Source organism: Saccostrea echinata, unplaced genomic scaffold, assembly GCF_033153115.1.
Source record: "Saccostrea echinata isolate AGI-Se365-2 ecotype Australia unplaced genomic scaffold, CSIRO_AGI_Sech_v1 ptg000032l, whole genome shotgun sequence".
NCBI classification, from domain to species: domain Eukaryota; kingdom Metazoa; phylum Mollusca; class Bivalvia; order Ostreida; family Ostreidae; genus Saccostrea; species Saccostrea echinata.
Window position 1 is genome coordinate 4233748 of NW_026889781.1, and position 9613 is coordinate 4243360.

The window sequence follows — 9613 nt, forward strand, 5'->3', positions numbered from 1 at the left end:
ATTTAGAGTTTCTATTTTCTATTTCCGTAAAAAAACAGCTGTCATTTGGGTTTTATATGAAAATGGAAGTGATTACCCATGCATCGGAAAGTGTCCGATGCATGGTTAATTTGTGTCCGATGTACGGTGAAATAAACATACTAGTTAAAAACAACTCTAAGAAATATTATGCAAACATTGAAGTAAAATTTTTGAGAATTTCTGTAAAATTATCAATTATTGATAAATTTTACCTAGGTCAGACCCGTTCCGTTGACGTCTATTTAAAAGAACGACAACTCTAAAAATTGCAAAATCGTAAATTTCTGGTTACTCCCCTTTGATGATGCAAAATATGACGTAATTTCAAGGCCATTCCTGTGGTATTTTTATCACAACATGAAAATGAAAATCGGAATCATTAAAAAGTTTAAATCTTCACCTTTAAGACAGAAACAAGTAAAAAACTGGGGAGACTCGGGTTCAATGAAAGTTTATTGCTTAAAGTTGTCCGAAGCAAGGTATGTGTCCGATGCATGGTTAACTCACCCTAATTCGCATTAGTTTACTTCGCATTAATTTACTGCGAATTAAACTCTCCGTGTGAACAGGACATAATTCGCATTAAATTCTCCATGTGAACGCGGATCAAATTTAATTCGCAGTAACTTACGTTTAATTCGAATTAAACTCTCCGTGTGAACAGGGCATTAATTCGCATTATTTTACTTTGCATTAATTTACTGCGAATTAAACTCTCCGTGTGAAAGGGCATAAGATATGTATTTAGAGAATAATTAATGTATCATATTGAAGAAATAAAAATTTGAGGAAAGAACCTTGGGTAAATGTACTTTTTTCCTTATGGCAGTTCATCAAGACGAATTGTTTCTAATTTTCTATCATTGTGTTTTCTATTCCATGTGAGGTCACGCTATGAAAACTCTAAAACTGCATAGATTTGAAAAAAATATAACTTCATTTGTATAAGATAATTCTCTCACGATGATCATTTAAGAAAAAAAATCAACAGAAAAGGCATTCTAGGGAAAGAGAGGCGTTTTGATCGAAATTAACATGTGAAGTTCGAAGGGTACAAAAATACGTAAATAAATTAATAGAAAATGCACGTTGACGTACAACCCCGAGCCGTGCATTGTAAGAACGTCAGGCGTCATTTTAGCATGGAAGGGGACACTTCTGCAAGACATTTTGATTTTTTTTGTATAAATTTTAATATTTTTTTTCCTCTTGAATTCGAAATAAATCAATAAGCTATTAACTAATATGTATTTGACATGACGTCATTTACACATCGGGATACGTCGGCAGGACACGAAAGATGTTTAATTAGAACCTTTAAAATTGGGAAAATTTTCATTATCTTTCGGAAACAAGTAGTTGTTTAAAAGTACTCAGTGTATGTCAAATCAGATTTGTTAATTTACCAACAAAATTTTCAGTTTTCCTCCATTGAAAAAGTGTTACACTAAATTTTCATTGAATGGGACATTTTAAAAGACCTTTATTTCAATGGATGTCCGTATCCATTCTCTAAACAGAGGTTGTCAACAAAAATGTTACGTCTAAACGTGATATAAAAGAACGATCCTGTAATATTTCGAAGAGCTGTGAGAAGATTTTTCAACTTTTTTTCGAGAAAAAACTATGCAGAAAGTATTTTTCAGTTACAACGGGACAAGGCGGAAGTCGACGTTATTACCGAATATAATGGCCGGTCAATGTATGAATACCTTTGTAATAATAATATCTGTTCAACATTATTGGATAGAAAAAATAAACTTTATTTTCATATATAACACTACATGTTTATCATCAGAACTTCAATAGAAATGTAAGCTGAAAGGGAATTAAAAGTATTATTTCTTGTATGTAGCAATTCTTGACGTTGCGTCCTTACTGCTGTAAAAAATGGTCTTAATTTCTTATGTCCACTGAGTCATGACTGTGAAAAAATATAACTCTGAGTCAAAGTTTAAGCAGAATTTTTTATTACTACAATGAAAACGCAATGGCGGATGCAACAGCTGGATTCCAAGTTGAATGATACAGGATCTAACAATCTTTACCTTCAACTTGCCGACCTTGATTGTCTTCAAGGGAAATTCTATCTGGAGCTTAACTGTTTGAAAGGAGAATTGTTAAAAAAAAACTATCTTGATATAAGCAGCACTGTTAATGCCACTTTTAAGAAGTAAGAAAGCTGCTCTGGGATTACATTTTTTTCGACATCTTGTAGGGACAAACATTGACTAGAAATTGCACGGTGTCGTACTGAAATAACTTCATGATTCTTGTACTTACGAAGAAACATATGACAATGATTACATTAAGTTCATTATGGATCACAAAAATAAGCTATCCAATAACCAGTCAATGGATGGGTAAAATATCAAATTCAAACACGAAAGTCATGCCTTTCATTTATGCCCTAGATACGGATATGTTCTTCAATATTGTAGAATATAAACGGAACATGCTCAAAATCTTTCCAATAGGAAGAAAGTCAACCAAGAAATTATAGATTATAACTTTAAACAACTTTTAAAAAACAAACAATAACTTTAACTTTTAACAAACTTTAAAACACAAAAGAGTTTTATAAAAAAAAAAAAAAAAAAAAAAATATTGAATGACTTACATATAATCAATGTTTAGATTGTGTGAATATTTATGTGCCATGCACTATTTGACTCATTAAAACCTGCGTTTTACGTCGTTTTACGTGGAATATTTAGATAAAACTATAGCTAAGGACTGCATTATTAGTTTTATACAAAGTCAAAGTGACCAATCTATAATGTAATTAATATTTGATGATCTTTGAAAAAGCCCCAAGATTTCGATTATGTGTGCAGATATTCAATAAATAACCCCCCCCCCCCCAAAGTTTCCTGGTTTGGTTCAAGTCTGTCACTTTAGGTTTAGGGTGAAGATGCCGAAAAGTTACGATGAGATCCTAACATCCACTTTTCTATTGATATCAGTATTTATCGTTATAAAACTAATCAAATAAAGGCACAAGGTGATGAAAATTGGCTTTCCAAAACATAGTTTAAAATAAAAATATTTCAATTGAAAGAAAGTTATGACCATGACATTTTTTTCATAAAAACAACAAATAAATACACGAAACAAAACAGAACAAAATTATCAAACAAATAAACAAAACAAAATTTCAATGTAAACATTAAGGTAGTTGAATTACACAATCTTATCTGTTTTCCTTTCATTTTAAAAATGCATCGTCATCCCGTGTTACAAAAAGGACCTACACGTACTAAATGTTAACACTGCTTAGACATAAGGCACTGCCTACAAATATCAGTGAGGGAGTAAAATATCTTGCAGGATGTAGTTCGCTTTTGGGGAAAAGAGCTCCATTTTGAAAAAATGAGTACCTGTCAAATGAACAAATTTTAGCTACTTTGAAAATAAATGTTTCTGAGGTATGTTTCTTTTCATTTATGGACATCTCAATGAAGACATAATAATATAGTGTACGATAGAAAATGTAACTCGAGAAATTGAGAAAAAAAAGTTGCAAATTCATGTATTTCTCAATCTGTCATACATTGTGTACCAAGCTTATATGGTAAAATTGTTTGATTGTTTATGCTTGGAAATTTATTTCAAAAATCAAAGAATGATATTTGAAAAAGGGCTGCAGATCTTTTAAGTCAAATATACAAGGTGTTTCAACAAACGTGTCCCGACTTTTGATGTCTATATTTTTGCACAATAATTAAATATTTACAAATTTATAACTTATTGTATTTTATAGAAAATTTCCCTGCAATATAATAGTGATATAAACAATTAAGAAAATAAGGTCGTTATATTTTTCCATTGAAACTTTGATTACATGTTCTGTTCAATGTAATTAAAGTCTTCCATTATCTACGGAAGACCTTTTATCATTTTTTTATATTTCTATTTCACTTTAAATAATTACTTACCGATGTTTTGCACGCAACAGATAAAAAATAATAAATTTTAATTAAAATTTTCATTTTTAAAGGGTAATTTTGTCCACGCGTTGTCTCAGGAACAACTCAATAAATAGAATCATGAAAAGTTCATGGTGTTAGAGCTCTAGTATAGATAAGACCACTGCATTTTGTTTTTGCTAAAAGTTCCACGCTTTGGCGCTCGCTATGGCTCTAACACAAATGCATATCGAGATTATCAATTTATTTTACATATTTTCTACAAATCTATTTATCTCTGAATGTTTTGTCTAAAAATTAAGGACAAAAATTGTCCAGAACAAAACAATCTTTCATATGATATCAACAACTATGGAATGACCCATTAATCATGTTTTCAAGAAGGTCAACAGTTTTTTCTTAATATTTCATAAACAATTGAGAATGTCTAATATATATGGAAGAAAATTATTTAAGTTTATTTAAGTTACTGAATACGTTTGACCATTCGAGTGAAAAGCGGAAGTTGTCACATTGTTTAATTTCATGATTATCCGCTCGCTAGAATGATTAGACTACTAAAGACGTTTGGCATCATTTATCTGCGAATTGCAACATTCTGGTTTACATTTGTAACGTTCATTTTCTTGGATTATTTGGACGAAATACCTGTTTGTTTCTCTAGCATAAGGCTTTGCACTGGTCTTTACTTAAATCTTCAATTTGTTACAGGAAAAATTAAATACGGTAGATTTTTCTCCAACCTACAACTGCCCCTTAAAAAGCACAGACTGTCTTTATTACTACTCAGTTAAAAGTTCCGTTCCCTAACATAATATTTTTTTTTTTCGAAATTATAAACACATGGGTGAAAATAGACATTGTAAGGCAACTATGTGATAGTATGCAAGCGATGAGCCATTACGCTCATCCCTATCAGTCATAAAACTATCGGGCGTAAAATGTAGTAAATAAAAGTGCAAGTCATGTTAACAATTAAAAATTATCATATAAATGTAGTTTTACCTACAGATAATAGTGTAAACGGCTTTTTATACAAGATATCGGAATATCTGATATGTGCAATTTCCATTAATTATCATGTTTCATTCAAATCCTCAAAATCACCTGAGTGCACAATCTTAAAAAAATAGATTCTAAGTTTAACTTTATAATTCTATTCTTTCACAGTAAGTGAATTGTGAATCATTTAATGAATAAAACGTCTATAATTATTTATTGCAATTTCATCATGCTCTTTGTAGACTTGTTCATGACCGCCTCTGTAAATTGAGGTATGAAAAAAATTAATTTTCATGGTTTAGGTATATTTATTCCCTCAAGCTTTTTAGGGGACCAGATTTTGTTAGATAAGACAAAATTAATTTCAATTTTCTGTCCTTAATGCAAGCAATTTCCTACTTCTTTTGTTTAATTCCTCTAACATTTTTATGCTCTTCCCAAAATACACAAATGTAAAGAAATTCAGGAAAATGTCAAGAAATGTAAATGTAATTCTACGTACATAAAACTTCCTAGACCAAACGATCTTAAACTGAGGCCCATCATTGCAGGACCCGCATATAGTACACAAAGATTAAGCAATCTGCTCGATATAATCTTAAAACCACTGTGCACCAAAGTGACCAGTTATGTTCGTGATGATACTGATTTCCTCAACTATATTCCACAAACAATACGAAGAAATACACTGCTTGTTAGTTTTGATGTTGCCAGCTTATATACTAATATTACGCATGATTTAGGAATTGAGGCAATCAAATATTGGTTGGATAAATATCCGGAAGAAATCGACGATAGATTTCCCACAAACTTCATCTTAGAAGGACTAAGAATTGTACTAGAGAATAATAATTTTCTTTTTGCCGACGAAAATCATCTACAAATCAAAGGTACTGCCATTGGCACCAAGGTTGCCCCTACATATGCTTGTTTAGTTATGGTATTTCTAGAAATATATATATATATAGATATAGATATAGATATATATATATATATATATATATATATATATATAAGAGCCAAGAGCAGTACAACCATCTCTTTGATCAAACTATACAATATATACATAAACCATATTTTATTTTAGATTAGCGCCCCTTTTAAGAAATGATGAACGATAATTGTTGTGTTCAAGGGATACAGCAGTAGCGTCAAGGGCACAGGTGCCTCAAAATTAAAAAAAAAAAAAAAAAAAAAAAACAATGTACAGAAACATTGATAACCGCTGTTGATTAAGTGTGATTTACTTTAAAAAAGTAAGAAGTCGACAAAAATTTTAATTTTCTTGTACGGAATAAACTTTCATCAAACAATCCTTTGACATCATTATGTGCCTCTTTGTTATGTTTCTACTCCATAACTAAGACAGGCGAAGAATTGTATAAACAATGGAAACTTAATTATTAAACATTTTTATAAAAAATATTTAAATTAAAAAGTTAAATAAAAAATCCCCTTGGAAGTAGTGAAGAGATTTTTTTTGAAATTTATTATGATTTTTTTATGAAAAAAAAAAAAATGTTTACACATCATAGCGTATCTGAATTTATTTCCCATTAGAATTTTTCGGTGATACAGAAAATACATAAGGTTGTATTATCCCTTCGCAACAAAGTTATAGGGGATAAAGTAACGTGCGTGTATATGGGTGAGTGAATGCGTGCTTATATCCGATTTTTTTTTTCATATCGGGATCGATGTGCTCTTTTGCGAGGGGACGTCCCGCTTTAATTGCACGAAGTGCATTTCTTGGACATCTTTATAGATCTTTTTATATTTTAATATTACAAATGCTGTGAATCTTTAATAAATTGAGCTAGAGTATTAATCATAAAAAGGATACCTTGTGTAGAATTCAACAAGTATTTACTTTAAGAATTATTTTTAAAGTTAATTTTTCGACTGAATAAAAACCGTTCCTAGATCCTGTCTAGACCCCTATCCCTCCCCTTTACGAAATTACTAGATCTGTTCTAAATATAGCATGAAAATAGTATGCGACTTCCCTCATGAATAATTACATACTAGTTGCTTGGAAGGAAAAAAAATTCTTTAGTTTATATGTGTCAAAACGATTATGGTTATTTAAGAAATGTAGTTTTTAAAAGAATGTTTGGTAACTGAATTTGACGCACGCGACGTCATTACATTTTCAGTAAATAATGTCAACGTTGTTTTGAAGCGACCTTACTAAAATGCTCATAAAATACTGAAAAAGTGAGATATTTTAAAAAATGATGTATATTTGCATTCAGAAAGAGTCAGGCTATCAAAATTTACCAAAAAGTCAATTTGTGAAATTTTGACCTTAAGGGCCCTTTTCTCATGACGGCAGTCATATATATATATATATATATATATATATATATATATATATATATATATATATATATATATATATATATATATATATATATATATATATATATATATCAAAAATTACAATCAGTTGGTTAGTTATTATGTGGGTGGACTTCTCTAAAATAGAGTCATGCCAGACTTATTTTTAAAAATGCAAAATTGGTTAATATTTTATGAAAAATAGAACACTCTGTTCGAAATACATTGGAAGTTGAGCAATTGCATAGGTCGGAAAAACAAGGTTGTCATTTTTTTAGCACAGCTGTCGTTCAATATTAAGTTGACAGCTAGTTTCAACGAATGCTGTTTAAAAACCTTTTTCAATATTCAGGTTACAGCTTGCTGCACAGTTGTGTAATTTCTTTTCAGTAACTTACTGAAGAAATTAATAAAACAATGACCAGTTAAATAAAATATTATGTTTGAGCGATGGTGGAAATGGGGGAAGGGGTTTCTCTGAAATAAGAAAAAAAATCTTAGATTACGAAGATATATTTTTTTTTTTAACCATTATTCAATTCAAATTTAAAACATGTTTCACTATGTCAAACAACGATAAATCCAAGGAAAAAATTAATTTTAATTTTTTTTTTTTTAAGTTAAGAATGCAAGAAAGTTGTTGTGATCTAATCCTGATCCAGGTGTAACGTTGAATATTGAATCGGGAGTGCTGTATTACCTGCGTGTTATATAATTGTTTCTGCAATGACTGCAACGTTAATTACCGTACTAACAAACAAAGAAAAAACATTTTATTTATATTTATGTATGTACATATAATCATCTAAAGTAGTATTCAGTAAATTAAATATTGTACTATTGGTATGTAAATCATTATACGTTTCGTTGATAGAAGAGCCACTGTTCAAGAAATCTGTGCAGATGATACATGTACGATTAGTGGTATTAACTGATTGATAAACGATAATGATTTTTTTAAGAAATAAAAGAGAAAATATTCAGTGGATGTAAATATTAAGTAATATTTCAGTTTTAAGATTTACCTTTTTCCATACTAAAAGAAATAAGCCTAAGACCATCCCTAGTATATATATGTACGTTGTTGATCAGTGCGCGATATATCTTATTTTCGTGCATGACAACCTTACTTCTGACATCACTTTCTAAATGCCACAGGGAAGTATAAGCTTCTCCTGTTGACTTGTCACACCCGCCATGAACACTAAGTATCGATCAGGTAGTCGAATTCAGTATAAAAAAGCCTAAAAATTGGTATGAAACACGTTGGCCAAAATAGAACCATGAGGTTATATTTACAAAAAAGCCCAATATATCAACCATAGAATTTATGTAATGCTGACTTTTAACAAGGTTGTTGAAATCCCTATAACATCAACTTATCGTCATGCAGTAGCCTGCTTCTGCTTACAAATTGATCGTACTCGGAGCATGCCCTCGAGTATCAAATAAGTTGGGCTATGTAAACACTATATACGGGATAGGCATTGAAAGTCCTAAAAAGATGCTTAAAAAATCCGGATCTCAAGATGAACATACTCACATTGTACAAGACAAAATATGCATAAAAATGGACATGCATCATGCCAGAATGGAGTGCTGTTAGCCTAACAAATATAAATAAACACATTTCTGAACTAAATTGTTTATTATTTAACTATGTATACTGATATATATTTTATGATTATTTAAGACATATTTATTTTTATATAAATATTACACAAAAAGTTGCTATTTTACGCGAACCGTTCACTACAAATAAATTGATTGCATATATAATAGGCTCTTCCTCTTTGAAGTGGTTGGTGTTTTGACTGAAACTGAATAAAGTATATATTTTAATTGAATAAATCATAGTTATGAATATCAATTTATAAATACGTGTTTTTATGCTGTTGCATTTTAACCGGTTTGATGATCGAAATTCCATGACCCGGCTCAATATTTAACGGACTAGGGACTACATTTAACACCTTTGGTCTCAATGTTCAACGTTGTAAAATGACCCCCCGGGTCAAATTTCAACCCGGGTAAAAATTATACGTTAAACCTGGAAATGGGAGTGTGGTATGTTAAGTTCTAGACATGACTTTCAAAACTATATTATTAGAAACATTTAAATTTCCCAACCTTTCACTGCAAACTATTTTTAACCATGGACAAAAGGCTGGAATTCCCACTGCCTTTTGTTTGATCACATTCAAACCATTTATTCTCTGTATGACGAATGGATATAGAATTGCTGAAACATCCTTAGGTAATTACTGTAATAAATTGATACATGAATCTGTATCTTATGTGTGCTATAAAGAGCGTGTTGA